General features: G+C 44.6%; 1 long non-coding RNA gene across 1 annotated transcript; it reads left to right on the forward strand.

The window, feature by feature from the left end:
• Positions 1–1,125: 1,125 nt before the first annotated feature.
• LOC132391669 (uncharacterized) lies at positions 1,126–13,034 on the forward strand. The gene is made up of 4 exons (XR_009511302.1): positions 1,126–1,201; positions 7,013–7,234; positions 10,102–10,245; positions 12,864–13,034. It is a non-coding gene; the product is annotated as an uncharacterized LOC132391669 (long non-coding RNA).
• The last annotated feature ends 11,867 nt before the right edge of the window (positions 13,035–24,901 follow it).

The following is a 24,901-nucleotide window of genomic DNA, read 5'->3' on the forward strand; positions in this document are numbered from 1 at the left end:
GATCCTCTGCGATACTGATGCCCAAGAAGTTAAAGCTCCTCACTCTTACCAACATTGACTCTTTGAAGAGTGGTGTGAGTTCTCTTGACCTCTCTTTCCTGAAGTCCACAATCAGTTCCTTGGTCTTGTTGGTGTTGGGTGCAAGGTTGTCGTTGTGACACCACTCAACCAGGTGAAATATTTGGATGGAGAAGCAGGATTGAGGGACTTATTCCTTTGTAGTGCCATTGAGTCATGGAGGCAACAGGGGATGAGTTGATATAAAACCATTGTGTCATAGAATCATAGTTATGGTGCATTAAGTCAGAGATTCATAGTGTCAAAGACCCTGACAGTCATGGAGTCACACAGCAGTGAAACAGGCCTTCAGCCTACCATGTCCATCCTGACTATCATACTAGCCCCATGTTTCAGTACTTGGTCCATATCCTTCTAACGTGTTGTGAGAGTATCAGGCTTCATCTCTTTCTCAGGCATTGCATTCCAGATGAATATTTTTCACCTGATCCCCTCTAACTCTCTTACTCGGGATTTGATGTTCTTGTTGCTGTTTGCATGAATTGTTTTTGGTGCAAAGTGGGGGGAGGGGTGGTTGATGTCTTGGTCGCCGTTTGCACTGTTTCTTTCTTTTTGTGCGTGGGGGATTGATGTTTTTCTCTGAATGGCTTTCCATAGTTTTTTTTTTGTTTCATGGCTGTCTGGAGAAGATAAATCTCAGTGTTGTATACTGCACTTTGATAATTAATGTACTTTGAAACTTAAACCTTAGAGTTCTAGTTCTTGGTTTCTCTATTATGGGGAGAAGTTTTTCCTGAGTAGGTGCCCTTCAGCACTCTCACTTGTCTGGCTGAACTTGTACCTAACAAAGTGATGAATTCTATTTCCCTGAGTATTTTCCACTTTTTGGAGTCGTATAGTCGTAAAGCAAGGAAACAGACCCTTCAGTACATTGAGTCTGCACCAGTCATCGAGGGGTGTGTGGGTACATTTATGTAACTGGGTGACCATCGAATGCTATTCATTATCATTAAAAGGTGTACTTAGGCATTCATCCGGGTAATGCGGGAATAGTTGTCTGAGCCTTTAAGTGGAAATGGTGACGTCATGACGCATGCGTGGGATAGTGGGGAGACCATTTTGTTTGCTGCTGCAGAAGCTGTTGGGGCGTTGGAATCAAGTTCCCCCAGAGGTGCTAGGCATGGTGAGGAAAGATTTTCACGAGTAAAGAACTCGGCGCTGGATAGCGTGGCTTGCAAAGTTCCTCACCTGCTGAGTGGAATTGCCACTACTGTATTAGTTCCGTATTAGTGCTGTATTAGTTTTGTGCAGTTTTCTTTGTATTTTTATACTGCATACGCAATTGGTCGAGGCACAAGTGTGTGGATCGAAGGTTAAGTGGAGATTGTAATGGCGGGTCCTGATTGTAAAGTCGTTTGTTTTGTTTTAAGACTCTCTTCTGGCACTTAAACATCTAAAGCAGATAAAGGAATTAAAACCCGAAAAAGTAGTCAGTGGAATGGAGTTAATTCCAAGCCAGTTTAGAGGGTGTCTGATTGTTGTATGCGGTGTAATCTACAATACCTAATATGCTAGTGGTGAAGACTGGACCGTGTTCTTGTCGGGCGGAGGGAGAGAGCGCTTGTTGTCCTGTGAGGAGCGCGGTAGAACCTCAGGAATAGGCTGGGACGTCAGCGACTGATGTCAGGACGCAGCGCGGTGATGTGGATCCAGGGAACGGCGGGCGTTGAAGCCATCACACTTGCAGCAACGGATGGCAGCAACTCCTTTCGCAGGCTTGTGAAAACTACAAAGACTTGAGCTTTTACTATGTCACGCTCAGAGCACACACCATTTGAACTTGATTTGAATGAACAAATTCGGGAATTGCGTAGTCGGTATGATGAAGCCATGGCAACCATAGATACATTAAACAAACGGTCCGATGTATTTGTCTCAAGGGGAATGAGACATTGTTGCATATACGGGAGATGTTGAGAAAGATGGGAGGTCTGTTGATGACTTTACAACATGCCCTTCATAGTAGAAATCAGTCTGACCGGGATCAGTATGACTTTGTCAAGTCCCTGGTCAGGGATGCAGCCTTAGAGGGAGAATGTATGTATAGTGATGCTGGGGAAGACCGGGCCGATGACTTGTTCACCCAGCTTTTAGGGACAAGCGTAGCGCACCCCAGCTGTGGCATAGCTTCTACAGTCGCAAACAGCTTGAGGGTGAAGATGTAAGGGAGTTTTCCCAGGCCCTAGACTACGCTCTTAACTCGATACTGAAGCACTCCCCTGAGGCCGAGGGCAGTAGGAGGGTGGTGCTAAGAGATCAATTTATAGAGGGGATCAGGGATCCTTCCCTCAGAAGGGAGCTCCGCAGATTCGTGCGGAACCACCCTGAGCCCTCAATGATAGAAGTGAGAGAGGAGGCTCGTCTGTGGCTCGCAGAGGAGCCCCTGGGAAATACGAAGTCTGGAAAGTCAGAGTGTAGCAGTAGCCAGGCACAGTGCTTGATTGTTAAAGCTCGGGAATCTGAGTCTGTCACATTAGATGACGTCCTTAAAATAGTCGCAGAACAGGGCAAAGCCATTTGTGAATTGTGACTCGGACAGTGAAAGATCTCATTGTACAGAGGGATTTTGCACGCGCTATTAGCGGCAGACGTAATTTACAGCCTAGGTTCACAGGAAATGGGCAACCAATATGTTTCAAGTGTTGGGTGGGAGGGCACTTGGCCAAGAATTGCCCACAGAAACGGGGGGCAAGGGAAGTGGAGTCTGTATCCTGCCCTCAGGAGGTTGGGAGTCGGGCAATTCGGCGGAACCTCATAGATACGGAGGATGGACCGCTGTCCCGTGACCAGTTGACGCAACGCGCGATAGGAACACATCCAGTTGCTGAGCTTGAAATATCAGGTGTCCCTGTCGGTTGTCTGTTGGACACAGGTAGTCAAGTAAGCACCCTGACTGAGCAGTCCTTTCGCGAACACTTGAGTGGAGGGGACGGGGATATGTTGTCCACTGCTGGCTGGCTAAGGCTGACAGCTGCAAACGGTCTTGATATTCCATACCTTGGGTATCTAGAGCTAGAGGTTCAAGCAATGGGCATGAAGATACCAAATCGTGGCCTTCTAGTAGTCAGGGATTCAGGTGGCACTGAACCTCCCGTGGCTGACGCACTCTCTAGGCAGCCATTTGCAGGAGAGCCTGAGCCTGTTTCAGAAGATGCAGAGTTTAATGGGTTTGTGGTGACTTGTAGTTTGATCAACCGTGGCTCTGCTCTTGACCCGGCAATGGTTACTGCTGGTCTTAACAGCTGTAGGGTTAAGCAGATTCGAGCTTGGGAAGCTGGTACTAGTGATGTAAGTGGTCCGATGGAAGGGAACACTCCGACGTTAGCTGTACCCCAAAGCTGACTGAGGGATGCGCAGGCCAGAGCAAAAGAATACTCTGAACAGAAGGCAGCAGAACTCATTGCTTGGCAGGAGGACAAAGTTTACTGTCCCAGAGTTGATGTGAATGTGCTGGTTTACCTGAGGAACAGACCATTAGGCTATAATAAGATCCAGGATGCTTGGAACCCAACCGTCTACAGGGTGGTAGAGGTACTGGGCAACACACACGCTGTGGAACCTTGGGAGGGTGGGCCTAGCGAGAGGGTGAACAGGGTAGACATCAGGCCCAGTGACAACCATCCCACTCCAGCTCCCCAAAGGAGACTGCAAACTTCAGCAACTCAGGCCAGCTCACCCCTGGGGCAGGAATCAGATTCTGAGGATTCAGAAAATGGTGTGATAGTGTGATATGTCAGAACAGGGTGTACAGAGCCTTGACCCTAGCCAAGACAGCATACCTTCCGAAAATATGACACCTTCTGGGACTGAGACTGGGGAGCAGATGACTGCTAATGCAGGGGTGGAGGTCGGTAGCTCTCCTGGGGCAGCACTGATGCACCATCAATAACTCTCTCTGAGACATAGAGGCGAGGTATCGGCTTTCATTGACTGGAAGAAGGAACAAGCAGTGGTTGACCACCATACTACATCCTGGAGACTGAGAGGCTGGGCTCAGACCTCAATTGCCTTTATACAGGGGTCTGTGGGAGGAGCCACAGGAGCAGTCAGCAGGGGGGGTGTCCAGACAGGTACATGTAGTTCACCACAAGCACCCTGCAGGAGTTAATGAGCAAATACTGGACAGCACCCTAACCCACGTCGCGAACCAAGGTCAATCCTTGCTGAGGCCTCCATAAATCTGACAGCAATGTCTGAGATACTGGCTAGTCTTAGTTCAGTTCTCTTTAGAGAAGTAGTTAAGGAGCTTAAAAGTACCCTTGTAGCGAGCGAGTAATCAAGGATGATCACTTGAATGCAGGAGAGAATGTAACCGGGTGACCATCGAATGCTATTCATTATCATTAAAAAGTGTATTTAGGCATTCATCCGGGTAATGCTAGATTAGTTGTCTGTGCCTTTAAGTGGAGATGGTGACGTCATTACGCACACATGGGATAGTGGGGAGACCATTTTGTTTCTGCTGCAGAAGCTGTTGGGGCGTTGGAATCAAGTTCCCCCAGAGGTGCTAGGCACGGTGAGAAAAGATTTTCACGAGTAAAGAACTCGGTGCTGGGTAGCATGGCTTGCAAAGTTCCTCACTGGTCAAGTAGTAATGTCCTTTGTTATTCAAATAACAAGCCATGGGTAACAAAGGACATTAAGGACATCCTGAATGCTAAAAAGAGGGTGTTTAGAGATGGAAATAGGGAGGAGCTGAGGACAATACAGAGGGACCTGAAAGCCAAGATCAGGTAGGCTAAAGACAGGTATAGGAGGAAACTTGAGTAGAAACTCCAGAACAACATGAGAGAGGCCTGGAATGGGATGAAGACCATCACTGGGTTCTGGCAAACCAACAACAGAGGAGCTGAAGGCAGTGTGGACAGGGCCAACGAATTTAACCTGTTCTTCAACAGATTTGACACTGTGGCCCCTGCCCATCCCCACATGATTCATCTGTTGTCGGCCCCCAACCAACACATACTCCACCCTCCCCTCCTACCCCTCCTCACAGCTCCCCACCCTGCTCTCATGACTACACCCCTCCCACACCTGAAACCACCACGGTGGGCTTCACAGCTGAACAGGTGAGAAGACAGCTGAAATGTCTCCACCCAAGCAAGGCTGCAGGCCCGGATGGTGTCAGCCCCAGGGTGCTCAACGCCTGTGCCCCCCAGCTATGTGGAGTACTTCACCATGTCTTCAACCTGAGCCTGAGTCTCCAGAGGGTTCCTGTGCTGTGGAAGATGCCCTGCCTCATTCCTGTAATGAAGACGCCGCGCCCCAGTGGCTCCAATGACTACAGACCGGTGGCATTGACTTCCCACATCAAGAAGACCCTGGAGAGACTTGTTCTAGAGCAGCTCCGGCCTATGGTTAGGCCACACTTAGGCCCCCTCCAGTTCACCTACCAGCCCTGACTAGGAGTTGAGGATGCCATCGTCTTCCTGCTGAACCGTGTCTACGCCCACCTGGACAAGTCGGCGAGCACTGTGAGGGTCATGTTTTTTGACTTCTCCAGTGCATTCAACACCAGCCGCCCTGGTCTGCTGGGTCAGAAGCTGACAGTGATGCAGGTGGATGCTTCCCTGGTGTCATGGGATTATTGATTACCTGACTGGCAGACCACAGTACGTGTGCTTGCAACACTGTGTGTCAGACAGAGTGGTCAGCAGCACTGGGACTCCACAGGGGACTGTCCTGTCTCCCTTTCTCTTCACCATCTACACCTCGGACTTCAACTATTGCACAGAGTCTTGCCATCTTCAGAAGTTTTCTGATGACTCTGCCATAGTTGGATGATCAGCAAGGGAGATGAGGTGGAGTACAGGGCTACGGTGAGAAACTTTGATACATGGTGTGAGCAGAATCATCTGCAGCTTAATGTGAAAAAGACTAAGGAGCTGGTGGTGGACCTGAGGAGGGCTAAGGCACCCATGACCCCTGTTTCCATCCAAGGGGTCAGTGTGGACATGGCGGAGGATTACAAATACCTGGGGATACGAATTGACAATAAACTGGACTGGTCGAAGACCACTGAGGCTGTCTACAAGAAGGGTCAGAGCTATCTCTATTTCCTGAGGAGACTGAGGTCCTTTAACATCTGTCGGACGATGCTGAGGATGTTCTATGAGGCTGTGGTGGCCTCATGTTTGCTGTTGTGTGCTGGGGCAGCAGGCTGAGGGTAGCAGACATCAACAGAATCAACAAACTCATTCGTAAGGCCAGTGATGTTGTGGGGGTGGAACTGGACTCTCTGACGGTGGTGTCTGAAAAGAGGGTGCTGTCCAAGTTGCATGCCATTTTGGACAATGACTCCCATCCACTCCATAATGTATTGGTTATGCACAGGTGTACATTCAGCCAGAGACTCATTCCACCGAGATGCAACACTGAGCGTCATAGGAAGTCATTCCTACCTGTGGCCATCAAACTTTACAACTCCTCCCTCGGAGTGTCAGACACCCTGAGCCAATAGGCTGGTCCTGGACTTATTTCCACTTGGCATAATTAATTAATTATTATTTAATTATTTATGGTTTTATATTGCTATATTTCTACACTATTCTTGGTTGGTGCGACTGTAACGAAACCCAATTTCCCTCGGGATCAATAAAGTAAGTCTGTCTGTCTGTAGACTTGCCACTACTGTATCAGTACCGTATCAGTACTGTATTAGTTTTATGCAGTTTTCTTTGATTTTTATATTGCATACGCAATTGGTCGAGGCACAAGTGTATGTATCGAAGGATAAATGGAGATTGTAATGACGTTCATTTTGTTTTAAGACTCTCTTCTGGCACTTAAACATCTAAAACAGATAAAGGAATTAAAACCCGAAAAAGTAGTTGTCCTGAGTGTGTACTTTTCCCCGGGCCTCAACATTTATACTAATCATATATTTAATCCTTTTTTTTTTGTATTCTCCTCACATTCTCATCATCTCTCCCAGATTCCACCACTCAATTTATAATGGCGTATTCACCAAACGAGCTGTGTGTCTCAGTGATGCAGGAGGAAATGAGACCACCCAGAGGGGACCCATGTGCAGGAAGAAGATTCCAATTCTATTTGGACAACACCCAAGGTCAAGATTGAACCTGGGGTCTGGCATTCTGAGCCTGACAGAATATTTGGATATGGCCCAAGTATGGAGAGAGAGAGAGACAATAAAGTAGGTCGACAGTTCACTGACTTTAATAAGAACCATTACAACGTTTAAAGGAAAAGAGAAGTAATAAATGTTAAGCCAACAGGGCTGTTAACTAAAACTCTCAAACTGAAAATTAAATGGCAACATTGTCTGGAAACAATAACTAAAATGCAAAATGAATTCTGTCCCTTTACAGCATCAGTTGAAACGGTTGTTCTATTTCTTGGACAAGAAAAGCAGGAGTGTAAACGTTGCTGTGCTTTTGGTCAAGTCTCAACAAGACAAGAATGAAAAGCAGGAAGTTAAATAGCACCGTAATGAAACAGTAGTTAGCTGGAGTGCACATAATCATGAGCACGATTGCTGAACCTATTGTGTAGCCTGCCTGCAGGGGTGAGCAGACCCCACAGCAGAGTCCGTGGTCGTGACAGAGGCAACACCTCTACCAGCCGTGCCACGGCCATTTTGTTCTGTTTTTGTTTGACATAACAGTATTCCTGCTGGGAGCCCATGTTGTATCCAGTATATGTTATCACAAGGGCATTTGGGAATCATTCACCTCAAAGAATTGCAGATGCATGTGCTGGGAGAAAAGGGGACATTGGGGTACAGTTAGTTTGGTTGGTAGTGCTTAACATGTGGCAGTTTTCTCACGTATGCAGTGAACTTAGGCAACTCAGCTACAATGTATGGTTGTGTTGGAAAAGGAAATCTTAAGGAATGGCCTGGAAAGCAGAAATTTGTTAGTGTAGATCCTGTAAAAAATATTGTACAATTCCCAAACTGGCACATTTCTTTCGGCTGAAGTTATTTATTTGTTTAGTTGCTATAGTAACAATCAATTGGTTCCATTAACACACAAGAGTGTTTAGCATGTGATGCAAGACAAAACTCTGCCAAAACTTTTGACCGGTTTTACAGAAGTATAATATCAGAGATGTTGGAAGCTTGAAATTAAAAAAAGACTTATAGAGAAAACACCGGAAGTTCACAGCAGGTCAGGCAGCATCAAGTTCTTAAGTTCAAGTTTAATTGTCATTCAACCATACAGTAATGCCCATGGATACAGTCAAACGGAACAGCGTTACTCCAGGGCCAAGGTGAAAAAGACAGCACAAGTCACACATGAGATATCAGCGAAATATAGTCACTCAAAACAAAATAATCCAAGCCCTGTGGAGGTATCAAGTCTGGTTTGGTTTTATGATACTTTTTGTCATTTCTATTAAAGCTTTAATTAAGAAAAATTATATATACTATAACAAGATTCCATGTAGCAAATTAATACAAATTACTTAAATGTCTCGGAGAGTGCTTGATGGACCAGAAATCTGTCTAACTTGTGTTGTACCTGCTTTTGGAGGGTTTGAGTAGATAGTCTGGAGGGAGGTTTGTTCTATATTCGGTGTGTACTGTACTTGGCTTAAGGCTGTTTGAGACAACAGTGCAGACAGAGCTTGACTCTGTAACCTGTCTCTGCTGTTTGATGCCATAATTCAGATGCAGTTGCCATCCAGAGCATGTCCTCTTCTAATTAACACCTCCAGAGAGGAGGTACAGCAGCATGAAGACCCACATTCAGTGTTTTTGGAACAGCTACATCCACTCTACCATCAGGTTTCTTGACGGTCCATGAACCCTTGAACACTTGCTCACAATCCTGTTTTGCATTACACACAAAATGCTGGAGGAACTCAGCAGGTCAGGCGGCATCTATGGAAATGAGTACTTTTTTTCCATAGATGCTGCCTGGCCTGCTGAATTCCTCCAGCATTTTGTCTGTGTTGCTTGGATTTCCAGCATCTGCAGATTTTCTCCTGTTTCCTCTCTTGTATTATTTATTTACTTTTTAAACATTTTGTTATTGTAACCTATAGTAATTTGTGTGTCTTGCTGCCACAAAACAACAATTTTGCAATATATGTCAGTGATAATGAATCTGATTCTGATCCTGATTTTAACTGGTTCTGGGAACATTTGGTGGACAATGGCAGAGCTAACCTTGTTCTGTATTCAACCCATTGTTCTACCAGCCCTAGGAATGTTTGATGGCTCAGTATGGAGAAAGTTTTGCTCTGTATTGAAGCCTGGCTGTACCTGATCTGGGAGGATTTGTAGGAGAATTGCAGTGAAAATGATGCTTTGTACCTAACTTGAGCAGTACCTGTCCAGTTGATCTCTAGGGTCAAATAACCCTGCCCATCTACCCAAAAACTCAGTCTAGAGTCCAGACAAACCCAGGGGGTAGCAGCTCCGCTGTTACTTTGCTATAGAGCCATAAGACAGAAGGGCAGAGTTAGGCCATTCAGCCCATCCAGCTTGCTCTGCCTGTTCATCATGGCTGATTTATTATTCCCCCCCAACTCTATTCTCTTGCCTGCTCCCCAAAACCATTGATGCCCTTATTAATTGGAAGCCAATCATCCTCCGCTTTAAATATACCCAATGACTCAGGCTCCTCAGCCCTGTGTGACAAAGAATTCCACTGGATCACCACCCACTGGCTTAGGGGTTCCCAACCTATTTTATACCATGGATCCCTTCCGTTAACTGAAAGGGCTGTAGAGCCCAGGTTGGGAACCCCTGCTCTGGCCAAAGAAATGTTTCATCTCTGTTCTAAGGAATGCCCTTCCATTCTGAAACTGTGCCCTCTTGTCCTAGACTCCCTGATCGTAGCATAGTCGATATGAACACCGTGACATCCTTGATGGTGGGTGATCTGAGCTCAACTCTTGTTTGAAGCAGGTATCAGTAGGCCAGTGATTTCTGCATTAAGGTGAAGCCTGAGTTCATAGCCTTTCAGCTCCACTTGAGGGCCAGCCTTCAGTCTTGGATTGGCAATTCTTCCAGGAGCCAGTAGTGACTTCAGCTGTCTTTTGCTGTTACAGGTTCATGATTGAAAGAACTTCATCTGCCTGTGGTTCCAAGGTTGTGACTCCCTGCTGCTTGTGACTGAGGAAAACAGAACAAATCCTTCAACCACAGATGTTTGTGCCAAACACGCGGTCAACCTAAGCTAATTCTCTTTTACAGTAGGTGATTCATTTCCTTTTATTCCCTGCATATTAGAACAGTACAGCATTGGAGCAGGCCCTTCAGCCCAACTCATCTATACTGACCAATGTACCCATCTGAGCTGGTCACAATTAAAACCATAAGACATAGAGAAAGAATTGGGCCATTCAGACCATCAAGTCTGCTCCGCCATTTCATCATGGCTGATCCAACTCCCTGTCAACCCTGTTCTCCTGCTTTCTCTCGATAACCTTTCACACCCTGACTAATCAAGAACCTATCAACCTTCACCTTAAATACTCTCAGTGACCTGGTCTCCCCAGCTGTAAATTCCATAGATTCATAGATCTCTGGTGAAAGAAGCTCTCAGTATCCCTCTAAATCTTACCCATCTATTTATCTGTCTAAAGGTTTTTAAAATATTGTACCTGCTGCAACCACCTCTTCATTCCATGAGACCATAAGATAGAGGAGCAGAATTAGGCCATTTGGTCCATCGAGACTGCTCCACCATTTCATTATGGCTAATCCAATTTTCCTCTTAGTCCCAATTTCCTGCCTTCTCCCTGTATCCCTTCATGCCCTGACCAATCATGAATCTATCAACGTCTGCCTTAAATATGCATTAAGGCTTGGCCTCCACAGCTGCCTGTGGCAAAGAATTCCAGAGATTCACCATTCTCTGGCAAAAGAAATTCCTTGTCTTCTCTGTTTTAAAGGATGCCCCTCTATTCTGAGGCTGTCCTCTGGTCTTAGACTTTCCCTTCATTGGAAACATCCTCTCCACATTTACTTTATCAAGGTCTTTCACCAATCAAAAGGTTTTAATTAGGACAAAATTGCATGGAGTTCTGCATATGTATGTTCCATTGAGGCAGGGAAAGGATGGTAAAGTTAAAGAACCATGGTGTATAAAGAATGTGGGACATCAAATTGAGAAGAAAAGAAAACATTACGAAAGATTCAAGAAACTGGGTACAGTTAGAGCTCTAGAAAATTACAAGGTTGCTAGGAAGGAGTTTAAGAATGGAATTAGGAGAACCAGAAGGGGCCATGAGAAGGCCTTGATGAGCAGGATTAAGGAAAACCCCAAAGCAATCTACAAGTACGTGCAGAGCAAGAGGATGAGCTGTCTGAGAATAAGACCAATCAGGTGCGATAGTGGAAACATGCATGGAGTCGGAGGAGGTAGCGGAGGTACTTAATGAACACTTTGCTTCAGTATTCACCAGGGAATAGGACCTTGGCAATTGTGGGGATGATTTACAGTGGATTGAAATGCTTGAGCATATAGACATTAAGAAAGAGGATGTGCTGGAGCTTCTGAAAAGCATTAAGTTAGATAAGTCACTGGGACCAAATAAGATATACCCCAGGCTGCAGTGAGAAGTGAGGGAGGAGATTGTTGAGCCTCTTGCTATGATCTTTACATCATCAAAAGGGAATGGAGAAGTACTAGAAGATCAAAGGGTTGCAAATATTGTTCCCTTTTTCAAGAAAGGGAGTAGAGACAACCCACGAAATTACAGACCAGAGAGTCTAACTTTAGTGGTGAGAAAGTTGTTGGAGAAGATCCTAAGAGGCAGGATTTATGAGCATTTAGAGAGACATAACTTTGTCATGACTTTGTCAAGGGCAGGTTGTGCCTTACAAGCCTGATTGAATTCTTTGAGGAAGTAACAAAACATATTGATGAAAATAGAGCAGAGGATGCCATGTACATGATTTTCAGTAAGGCACTTGATAAGGCTCCTTCAGAAAGTAAGGAGACATTGCTTTTTGGATCCAGAACTGGCTTGTCCACAGAAGAGAAAGGGTGGTTGCAGATGGTTCATATTCTGCATGGAGGTTGGTGAGCGGTGGTGTTCTGCAGGGATCTGTTCTGGGACCCCTCTTCTTTGTGATTTTTATAAATGACCTGGATGAAGAAGTAGAAGGCTGCGTTAGTAAGTTTGCTGTTAACGCAAAGGTTGGGGGTGTTGTGGATAGTCTGGAAAGTTGTCTGAGGTTACAGCGTGACATCAATAGGATGCAGAACTGGGCTGAGAAGTGACAGATGTACTTAAGCCCAGGTAGGTGTAAGGTGGTTCATTTTGGTAGGTCCAGTTTAAAGACAGAATGTAATATAAATGGCAAGACTCTTGCCAGTGTGGAAGATCTGAGAGATCATGGGGACCATGTCGATAGGATGCACAAAGCTGCTGCGCAGGTTGACAGTGTTGTTATGAAGGCATGAGTGTGTTGGCATTCAACAACCATGGAACTGAGTTCAAGAGCCGTGAGGTAATGTTGCAGCTATATAAGACTCTGGTCAGACCTCATTTGGAGTACTGTGTTCAGTTCTGGTTACCTTACTACAGGAAGGATGTGGATACTATAGAGAAAGTGCAGAGGAGATTTACAAGGATGTTGCCTGGATTGGAGGGTGTACCATATGAGAATAGGTTGAATCCACTTGGTCTTTTCACTTTGGAGCAACAGAGGATGAGGGATGTCATGTTTAAGCTTGGAGAAAATTAGAAGCCAGACGTTTAATACATCTTTTAATTTTGAGCAAGTCTGGTGACCCTTTATTCAATATTTTAATATGATTTAATATATTATTTAGTTATCTATTTTTCTTTATGCTCTTTAGGGAAAATCCATATCCGTGAAGGTTCAGAGGTGACTGGAAGGATTTTTTTTACTCTTTCTTTTTTCTTCCGATTTTATCCTCAAATGGACTGCCCAATCTTTCTTTTCTTTTTTTTCCTTTTTTTTGTTTCCAATTTAGTTTAGCGGGTTTTTCCCCTTTATATAAATAAAATTTTCCAATCTTTTTTTTTACAACTTGTTAAGAGTAGTTTTTTTTGATTATACTGTATATACAACAGCGTAACATTATACCTATTTGATTTTGATATATGTATTTCTCTTTATTGCTGTTTATATGTCTTTTGTATTATCTGTTTGCTAAACTTCTCTGATTTGTATATTTTTTACTGGAAATCAGTAAAAAGATTGAAAATGGATTGGAGGGCATATCTTATGAGAACAGGTTGAGTGCACTTGGTCTTTTCTCTTTGGAGCAACAGAGGATGAGAGGTGACCTGATAGAGGTGTATAAGATGATGAGGGACATTGATCATGTGGATAGTCAGTGGCTTTTCCCAGGGCTGAAATGGCTAACATGAGGGGACTTAGTTTTAAGGTGCTTGGAAACAGGCACCGAGGGGATGTCAGGGGTACGTTTTTCACACCGAGAGTGGTGGGTGCATGGAATGCACTGCTGGTGGCGGTGGTGGAAGCAGATACAATAGGGTCTCTTAAGAGCCTTTTAGATAGGTACATGGAGCTTAGAAAACTAGAGGGATATACACTATGGAAATTCTACGCTGTTTCTAGAGTAGATTACACGGTTGGCACAACATTGTGGGCCGAAGGACCTGTAATGTGCTGTAAATTCTATGTGCTGTATAAGACTGGAAGCACCATGAGTCATTACCACTGATAAATAACAAACTGGATATTGTCCATCAGTTCACGTACCCGGGGTCCATTATCAGTGACAGCCTCTCCCTGGATGCAGAAATTGACAAGCGCATTGGGAAGACTGCAACAACTCTGGCCTGACTCACCCCATGAGTGAACTCCAAACTCTCAGTCAAATAAAAGCTGGCAGTGTACAACGCTTGTCTCGCGAGCACAGTGCCGTACAGCAGCGAGACATGGACGACGTAACACCAAGCAGGAGAGAAGGCTCAACACCTTCCACTTAAAGTGCCTTGATCTTACCTTGAGCCTCGTCTCGTGGGGAGTCAGAGAGTACCCAAAGCTGAGGGTTTACCTTATGGGAATAGGTTGAGTGTACTTGGCCTTTTCTCCTTGGAGTGAGGGACGATGAGAGGTGCCCTGACAGAGGTGTAAGAGATGATGAGGGGTATTGAGTTACATGGTTGACACAACATTGTGGGCTGAAAGGCCTGAAATGTGCTGTAAATTTCTATGCTCTAGGTCACGTCTCATTCTTCTGAATTCCAGTGAATACAGGCCCAGAGCCATCACATGCTCTTCATGTGACAAGCCATTCAATCCTGGAATCATTCTCATGGCACTCCTTTGTTCACTTTCCAGTTTCAGCATTTATTTTTCAAAGATAAGGGGCCCAGATCTGTTCACAATACTCTAAGTGAGGCCTCACCAGTGCCTTATAAAGCCTCAGCATTACATCCTTGAATTTACATTCTAGTCCTCTTGAAATGAATGTGAATATCACATTTGCCTTCCTCACCACAGACTCAACCTGTAAATTAACCTTTAGGGAATCCTGAATAAGGACTCCCATGTCCTTTTGCACCTCAGTTGTTTTGTATTTTCTTTCAATTTAGAACATCGTCAATCCTTTCATTTTTCTACCAAAATGTATGACCGTACACTTCCCGACTCTGTATTCTTCCTGCCATTTATTTGCCCATTCTCCTAATCGAAGTTCTTTTGTAACCTTTCTACTTCCTCAAAACTACCTGTCCCTCCTCCTATCTCCATATCATCTGTAAACCTTGCAACAAAGCCATCAATTCCATCATCCAAATCATTGACATTTAATCTAAAAAGAATGGGTCCCAACACAGACCCCTGTGGAAAACCACTACACTGGTAGCCAAGCAGAAAAGACTCACTTTATTCCACTATTTGTCTTCTGCCAATCAGCCACTGCTTTCTCCATGCTTAAATCTTTCCTGTAATACCATGGGCTCGTAGCTTGTTAAGCTGCCTCATGTGTGGCACTTTGTCAAAGGCTTTCTGAAAATACAAATACACAACATCAACTCCTTTGTCTGTCCTTTGTCTATCCCTCTTGTTATTTCTTCAAAGAATTCCAACAGATTTGTAGGGCAAGATTTTCCCATGAGGAAATCATACGAACTAGCACCTATTTTATCATGAAACCTAATCCTTACTAATCGACTCCAACATCTTCTCAGCCACTGAGGTCAGAAAAACTGGCCTATAGCTTCTTTTCTTCTAGGTCTCTCCCTTCCTGAAGAGTGCAGTGATATTTGCAATTTTCCAGTCTTCCGGAACCATTCCAGAATCTAGTGATTCTTGAAAGATCATTACTAATGCCCTCACAATCTCATCAGCCACCTCTTCCCAAACCCTGGGGTGTAGACCATCTGGTCCAGGTGACATACCTACCTTCAGACCTTTTACTTTCCCAAGAATCTTCTCTCTGTTAGTGGAAACTTCACATATTTCATAACTCCTGACACCTGGAACTTCCACCATACTGCTGGTGTCTTCCAAAGTGAAGACTAATGGAAAATACTCATTCAGTCCGTCCGCCATTTCCTTGTCATCCATTACTCCTATTGACATAAATGGATCTGGGGTTGAGAGGGTGAACAGCTTTACGTTATGCATATAACTCATATGCACATCACTGAGGACCTCAGATGGTCTGTACATATTGGCTGTGTGGTCAAAAAAGCACGACAGTGCCTCTTTCACCTCCGACAGTTGAAGAAGTCTGGCATAAGGACTTTCTATATGGGCACAATTGAGAGCATCCTGAGTGCCTACATCACTGCCCGGTATGGGAACTATACTTCCCTCGATCGCAGGTTTCTGCAGAGAGTGACGCAGACAGCCCAGTGCATCTGTGGATGTGAACTTCCCACTATTCAGGACATTTGCAGTGATTGGTGCATAAAAAGGGCCCAAAGGATCATTGGGGACCTGAGTCACCCCAAGCACAAACCGTTCCAGCAGCTACCATCCCGGAAATGGTACTGCAGCATTAAAGCCGGGACCAACAGGCTCCAGACAGCTTCTTCCACCAGGCCATCAGACTGATTAATTCACACTGTATTTCTAAGCTATATTGACTTTACTGTTGTATATCTTACTGTACATACTATTTATCACCAATTACTATAATTTGCACATTGCAAATTCAGATGGAGACATAACGTAAAGATTTTTACTCCTCATGTATATGAAGGATGTAAGAAATAAAGTCAATTCAATTCAATACTACCTCTCCAGCATCCTTTTCCAATGGTCTCACCTCTCTTTTACACTTCATATATCTGAAAAAACATTTGTTATCCTCTTTAATATTATTGGCTATCTTACTTTCATATTTCATCTTTACCTTCTTAATAACTTTTTAAATTGCCTTCTTTTGTTTTTTTAAAGCATCCCAAGCTTCTAACTTCCTACTAATTTTTGCTCTATTATATGTCCTCTCTTTGCTTGTATGTTGGCTTTGACTTCTCTTGTTTGCCATGGTTGTGTCACCTTCTTTAGAAAACTTCTTCCTCTTTGGGATCTATATATCCTGTGTTTTCTGAATTGCTTCCAGAAATTCCTGATATTACTGCTCTACTGTCATCCCTGCCAGTATTCTTTTCTAATCAAGTGGGCACATTATTAGGCACCTCCTGCAGAAGAACATCTCTGAATGCACAACACATCGAACCTTGAAGCAGATGGGCTACAGCAGCAGCAGAAGAATGTACACTCAGTGGCCACTTTATTAGGGGCAGGAGGTGCCTAATAATGTGCCCACTGAGAGTAGGTTCTAACTACCTTCCCTATCAATCAATGCCTCTCAATCTTATAAATCCTTACCCCTCTGTCTGAGGTGAAAGTTGTACTGACAGCTGCGCAACAAGGTAGAGCAGTGTCCAATGGCTCACTTTCAATGTGTTGGAGAAGCCAAGGCTTGAAAAGCAGAACATTGTTGGTGCAATAATAAGTTACAATAATTTATTATTCCAAGCGGGCACTCAAACATATAACAATTACAGCATGGAAACAGGCCATCTCGGCCCTTCTAGTCCATGCCGAATGCTTACTCTCACCTAGTCCCACTGACCTGCACTCAGCCCATAACCCTCCATTCCTTTCCTGTCCATATACCTATCCAATTTTGCTTTAAATGACAATACCGAACCTGCCTCTACCACTTCTACTGGGAGCTCGTTCCACACGGCTACCACTCTGTGAGTAAAGAAATTTCCCCTCGTGTTATCCCTAAACTTTTGCCTTAACTCTCAACTAATGTCCTCTTGTTTGAATCTCCCCTACTCTCAATGGAAAAAGCCTATCCACGTCAACTCTATCTATCCCCCTCATAATTTTAAATACCTCCATCAAGTCCCTCCTCAACCTTCTACACTCCAAAGAATAAAGACCTAACTTGTTCAACCTTTCCCTATAACTTAGGTGCTGAAACCCTGGTAACATTCTAGTAAATCTTCTCTGTACTCTCTCTATTTTGTTGACATCTTTCCTATAATTTGGTGACCAGAACTGTACACAATACTCCAAATTTGGCCTCACCAATGCCTTGTTAATGCTGTTGTTATTTGCTGCTCTGGTTGTCATGGTATTGATTGTGCTTTGCTGTCTTCAGTTTGCTTGCACATCCAAGAGTTGCAGCAAGGGGAGAGTTTTGTACTGGTGTGTTGCATCCACAAGCAGAGCCCTGTGACTGACCAGCACTCTGAATGCATCGGAAAAAGCCCAGTTCAGCTCGGGTCAGAAGTTCAACTCAGCCCATGTTGATGAAAAGCCCAGTGGGCTCTCTGAGCATTGAAGCTTTGGTCTGGAAGTGGGGTAGAGTCACCAAGTCATAGAACACACATGTATAGAATGAACTGCAGGCTTTTCAATCTCAGCCGGTTTAATGCTAAAAATAAGGTCAGCAGCACCACTACCGTGGAGCTTCAGCGCGCGAAGACTATGTCATCATAGCACGCTCTGAAGAAGATTCATGTATCCTAAATACCTCTGCCAAAACACACAGGGACCTGTGTCATGTTTGAATATGAAAAAGGCACAGGTCCTATATCTGCACAACCAGCCATTTATCCAGCCCTTTATAAAAGTTGACACTATCACCCTAGAAAATGTAGACTATTTTGGGTCTTAGATTGGTCTCTATTGCTACCTGAGGATCCACCACTAGACAACCTGGGGTGCATGGTCCTCTTGGTTAATGGTAAAGATCCATGGCCTAAAAAAGTTAGAAACCTGTGTCTTAGGAGAACATCATACTCAACTCGAGTGATCGCACTACTACTAGGGCACTACAGGGCAGAAACAGATTCTTTCCCCCTACTAGTCAATGACAGACTGTTCTTCTGCCTAGTTTCATTGACCTGCACCTGAATTGTAGTCCATTTACTCTTCAGATCCATGTTCTTATTGAAACTTCTCTTAAATGTTGAGATTGAACCTGCGCTACCACTTCTACTGGCAGACCGTTCCATGCTCTCACTACCCTTTGAGTGAAGAAGTTCCCCCTCATGTTCCCCTTAAACACTTCACTTTCAGGTGTGTTCCTGTTGACATTGAACCTGAGAGGACTGGTTTCCACTCTCACCCAGCAAGGGTTTGTCATTAATACAGGAAGTTTGCACTGGACAACCTCTGTCTGAATGACATGTATGCCTCCAGGGCCTTGAATCTGAACAGCATTTTTTTGTTAAACAAATTTACTGTAACTTGTGTGGAACTATAGTGAACATTGGTCAAAGAAAAAGAACTTTCTCCCAAATGTGCTCTTTTCCGACTTGAAGGGTTGACTCTATTTCCTTCCTGCTGAGAATGACCTACCAGCATTTCCCATTTTCATTTTAGATTCTGAACGTGGAACAGAACATTACAATAAGTGTAACCACTTTGGCCAACGATGTTGTGCTGATCTTTTAACCTGCTCCATGTTCTGGACCGCTCTGGCCAGAGCCTGCAGATGAGCAACAGCACTGAGTTCCAGAACTTGAATCTGGGCATTGGCAACTGTTGGAAGCCACTGTATTTTTAAGATAGTAACACGTGCGAATCTGCAGATGCTGGAAATAAACAAAAAACACAAAATGCTGGCAGAACTCAGCAGGCCAGACAGCATCTACGGGAGGAGGTAATAACGACGTTTCGGGCCGAAACCCTTCATCAGGAGTCCTGATTACATTCCTCCCATAGATGCTGTCCGGCCTGCTGAGTTCTGCCAGCATTTTGTGTATTTTTAAAATAGTGCTTTTTTAAAAGATTTGTACTTTTTTTCCAAGTCATATGTTTCACAGTACCTGGTGGTTCATCCCCGCTCACTGGCAGAAAGTGGTATAGCAGTTAAATCAATGGTTCATCACCTTTCTCATTTTTCATTGGCTAGGTATTAGCACATTACCTACATGGTTGAAGTAGGTAGCCTATTAGCTAGTTTATTCCCATCTAAGGAATGTCTTAACTATGAAAGTGATGGAATTTTCAGAGGGGCCATCTTTATAGGTTTTGTCTTCACATCCATAGTGTTTTTCACAGCTCAGTGAAAAACTGAGCTCGGTGTTTTTTGCTCAGTGTTTGTATGCTTGTTCATCCTCGAAAATAAACTATCATTGGAATTAAGAGCACTCATCGTCCCTGACTCCTGGAAGACCCCTTCGAACAAGAAAATAAACAGAGATCCCCTTGAACATTGCAAGTTTTTTGCTCAGAAAGGGGTGGGTGCCTCGAATGGACAATCAGGGGAGGTGGTGAAGGCAAAGGTGATAGATGCGTTTAAATTGGCGCATGGATGAGCGGAGGATGGAGGGATATGGACGTGTGCAGGCAGAAGGGACTAGTCCAGTCAGGCTTATAATTATTAGTTTTGTTAGTTCAGCAAAAACATTGTGGGCCGAAGGTTCTCCAATCACGAACAAAAGAAAATCTGCAGATGCTGGGAATCAAAGCAACACACACAAAATGCTGGAGGGGCTTGGTAGGCCAGGCATGGGAAAAAAAAAGTACAATCGACATTTCGGGAAGGGTTTGGGCCCAGAATGTTGACTGCTTTTATTTTGTCATAGATGCTGCCTGGCCTGCTGAGTTCCTCCAGCGATTTGAGTGTGTTGGGCTGAAGTTCCTGTTCCTCTGCTTTACTGTTCTAAGCTTTACTCCAGGATCAACCCAACTCTTCCCTCCTGCTTAGCCTCAGTTTTCCTTTCAAGCATCTATAGCTTTTTTAAAAATGATCGAAGTTCAAAATTCAAAGTAAATTTACCATTGAAGTACATATATCCCTCCATACACCGCCCTGAAATTGATTTTCTTGCGGGTAAACTCATTAAAACCATAATAGAATAATAACCACAATAGAATTAATGAAAGACCACATCAACTTGGGTGTTCAGCCAGTGTGCAAAAATCAACAAACTATGCAAATAAAAAAATAAATTAATAATAATAAATAAATAAGCAATAACTATCGAGAGCATGAGATGAAAAGTCCTTGAAAGTGAGTCCATTGGTTGTGGGAACATTCAATGATGAGGCAAGTGAAGTTGAGTGACGTGGTCCTCTTTGGTTCAAGTGCCTGATGGTTGAGGGGTAATAACTGTCCCTGAACCTGGTGGTGTGAGTCCTGAGGCTCCTATATCTTCTTCCTGATGGCAGCAGTGAGAAGAGAGCACGTCCTAGGTGTTAGGGGTCCCTGATGATGAATGCCGTTTTCCTGCAACTGCACTTCATGTAGATATACTCAATGGTGGGGAGAGCTTCAACCATGATGGCCTAGGCTGTATCCATTAGTTTTTGTAGGGTTTTCCATCCAAGGATATTGGTGTTTCTGTATCAGGCTGTGATACAATCATTTAATATAATCCCCACCACATATCTATAGAATGTCAAACTCCTAAGTAAGTAGACGCACTGTCGTGCTTTCTTCATAATTGCATTTGTATGCTGGGTCCAGGACAGGTCCTCTGAAATGATAACATTTGAGGAATTTAAAGCTGCTCACCCTCTTCATCTCTGATCCTCCAATGAGGCCTCACTCGTGGACCTCTGGTTTCCTCGTCCTGAGGTCAACAGTTATCACCTTGATCTTGCTGACATTGAGTGAGAGATGGTTGTTGTGGCATCACTCAGCCAGATTTTCAATCTCCCTCCTATATGCTGATTCATTTAATGAATGTCACCTTAAACCAAATGGATCATCTCAACACTGCTTCTCTACAATGACATCCTTCGCATCAATCCACCTCACCTTCACCTTCACCACAATCTCTACTCTTCCCGTCATCCACTTCCTGTAGAAGTGAATTCCATTCCCGACAATTCTCCAGGTGGAGGTTCATCGGCATTCTCTGTAATTATTTCACATTTCCAACGTCTGTGTTTTCTTCTCGTTGTTACTGCTCTAGTTGAAGAAGTTGTTACGTGTGAATCAGGCAAGTGAGTTAATGGGTGGGGGCCTGTTCAAAGATAAAATGGAGGTCCCTCTTGGTGTGGGATGCAGGTGCAGAGAGACCTGCTGAAGCTGATGATGTTTCCGATATCTTCTGTTACTACTTCACATTTCTAGTGTTTTTTCTTACATTTAAAGATTAGTTTTACTTGTCACATTTGTCAAAACATCAAAACATGCAGTGAAACGTGTCGTGTGCATCACAAGTGATGCAGAGAGCGGAGTGGAGTGATGATGGTGATAAACGGCGACTCCTTTGCTTGCGTCTTTGAAAACAGCTCTACTTCCATCTTTAATATCTTCATTTTTCCCTTTCGGGGTTCTTTTGTAGACCCTGACCTGGAGTTACGTGCTGACTATGGTTCTTTACGTGAATGGGACCGGCTCTTGGGGTTTCATAACCGGCCGTTGCCGTTCAGCGCACCGAGGGCTCAGTTTTGGAGGGGTAGGGTCTCGGGGCTCTGGAGGCGGTCAGATCAAAGGTCGATGTCACGGCAGGAGTCCTGTGTGTCATTGGGGGAGTCGGAATATCTACGGCTATGTGACCAGATCTTTGGGCACAGAGCTAAAAAACAAAAAAGTGACATAGTAGACTTTTAACATCAGAAATCAATTTGTTACGTCTCCCCACTCACTGCGAAAATGGAGACAACTCTTTCTCCCTTGTTAGGGAGAGAGAGCCTGTGGTATGTCGAACACCGTGGGAAACGCAATGTCTTTGGAGTAACTGCGTCTTTGCTGTTGCTTTGCTCACACGTGAGTGCTCAGTGGTGGGTGCCGATGCTTTTTCTTGCCAGTGGGGGGAGGGAGGTTGTTGCTTGCTGCCGCTTACGTGCGGGAGGGAGGGGAGCTGGGGGTGGGGGAGCTTTGGGGTTCTAACGTTTAACTGTCATTCATTCTTTGGGGCACTCCTCTGTTTTCATGGATAGTTGCGAAGAAAAAACATTTCAGGATGTATATTGAAATGTACCTTTGAAACCTTTGAAATGTGATGGAAGCAGCTTACAAGTGTCTCCATGCTCACAACCCCAACATAGCATGCCCGCAGCTTACAAACCCCAACCCGTATGTATAGCTTTGATATACCTTTATGCTCTTCCTGCTTGCACTATGTTTCTATTTAAACATTCATCTAAAAGCTGGGAAGAAATTGGACTCAATAGATACACCTGGGAGGGATGCTACACTAGTAGAACATCCGCAGAGACCAAGTGACAGCTGTGAAAGGAGAGAATGAACAACCGCAAGACCCAGTCACTAACCTCAGCCTCGGCTTGCTCTCACCCAGACTGCACCAGAATATGTGGGTCCCTGACTGGCCTCGTCTGAGGTCCGAGCGATAGACAACCCCTTACGAGAACATCATACTCAATTGAGTGATTGCACTAGGTTGCTGGGTGACCACGTTTCTCACCTGGGACCTGATCAGGTTGCAAACGATTGTCAGGAACAGAACTGAGCAGTGACCTGAGAAGGCAAAGTGACCCATTTAATTCTCCTCCAGTAGATACTCTTCAGTTGTGGAATAGCAATCGCCTTGCTGCATTTCTTGCACTAGGGTAAAGACCGCAGCCTGCTCAGTCCTTCCTGAAAGCGGGAGGTCACAATTTTACTTAGACCTTGCTGACCTCTGCCTTATTGACAGTCCAACTCATCCGGAGCCCAGCTGCCTCCAACCTGTTCTGAAGAACATCAGAGGGCAGCATTGAGTCAGTGAGCAAAGGATGCTGAAGAACGATGGGCAATTCTCGGCAAGTCAACATGAGGCCCTCCACTGTAAGTCTGAGAAGGGCATCTATTCTCTTGATACAAGTGAAAGAGCGGAAATCAGAGTAATGGAGAAGTGAAGTGACATCCATACTTATGGGTAGTGTACATGCCGATGTCAATTCATAGGGCTTCCTCTTGAGCAGTCCATTGGGATTGATGACAATTTGCTTCCACTCACATTTTGCGGGTTCTGAGGACAATAGTGGGAGTGTAGACTCCTGAGGCAGGAGGTGGAGAATGGAGATGGGAGGAGAGAAGGGGAGGCCCGAAGCGTCCCCTTGTGCTAAGATGTGGCCACCCTCAGTATAGAGGAGCAGCACCTTAATTCCATCTGGAGCAAGAGAAAATCTGCAGATGCTGGAAATCCAAGCAGCACACACACAAAATGCTGGAGGAACTCAGCAGGTCAGGCAGCATCTATTGAAAAAAAGTACAGCTGATGTTTCGGCCCGAAGCGTTGACTGTACTTTTTCCCATGGGTGCTGCCTGGCCTGCTGAGTTCCTCCAGCATTTTGTGTGTGTTGCCCTTAATTCCATTTGGGTAGCCTTCAACCTGACGGCATGAATATCAATTTCTCCATCTGGTTAAAAAATCCCCACCCTTTCCCTCTTCTTCTATTCCACACTTTAACCTTTTACCTCTTCTTATCTGCCTATCACTTCCTCCTTCCCTATCTCCTATGGTCCATTCTCCTCTCCTATCAGATTTCTTCCTCACCTGCCCTTTACCTTTCCCACCCACTTTGTCTCAACTATCACATCCCAGCCAGCCTCCTTCCCTTCCCTCCACCTTTTCACCTGGCACCTCCCCCTTCCTTTTCAGTCTTGAGAAAGTGTCTCAGCCTGAAATGTTGAGTTCTATCATTTCCATAGATGTTACCTGACCTGCTGAGTTCCTTCAGCATTTTGTATGTGTTACTTTGGATTTCCAGCATCTCCAGACTTTCTTGTGTTCAGCATTGAGGTGGTCTGCGTCTTCCATCCTATACTCAGTGGCCACTTTATTAGGTACACCTGTGCACCTGCTCGTTAATGCAAATATCTAATCAGCCAATGATGCAGCAGCAACTCAGTGCATAAAAGCATGCAGACGTGGTCAAGAGTTTCAGTTGATGCCCAGGCCAAACATCAGAATGGGGAAGAAGTGTGATCTAGATGACTTGGACCGTGGGGGTGTCAGATGGGGTGCTTTGAGTATTTCAGAAACTGCTGATCTCCTGGGATTTTCAGACACAACAGTCTCCAGAGTTTACAGAGAATGGTGCAAAAAACAAAAAAATCATCTAGCACGTGGCTGTTCTGTGGGCTAAAATGACCTGTAACTCAAATAACCACGCATTACTACAAAGAGTAACTTTGAATGCACAACACATCAAACCTTGAAGTAGATGTGCTACAGCAGCAGAAATCATGAAGCATGTAATGAAGTGGCCACTGAGTGTATATATAGGTTTCTGTGTGTTTGCATGAATGGTCTTGAGGATCTCAATGCAATCCAAGTGTCTCTCCTCTACTTTGAGTTGTCATGGGCCAACGTCTGTGGGCATGCCCCATTCAGAGTCCATCCTTGATTCTTTTCTTCCATTCTTTCTCTGGTACCTCTTCAACTCACATAGCTTTGTCTGTTGTTGTTGTTGTTCGTTTGTTAAGTCGAGTCCGACTCTTTATGACCTCATGGACCATAG

The sequence above is a fragment of the Hypanus sabinus genome, chromosome 1, assembly GCF_030144855.1.
Source record: "Hypanus sabinus isolate sHypSab1 chromosome 1, sHypSab1.hap1, whole genome shotgun sequence".
In the NCBI taxonomy this organism is placed as follows: domain Eukaryota; kingdom Metazoa; phylum Chordata; class Chondrichthyes; order Myliobatiformes; family Dasyatidae; genus Hypanus; species Hypanus sabinus.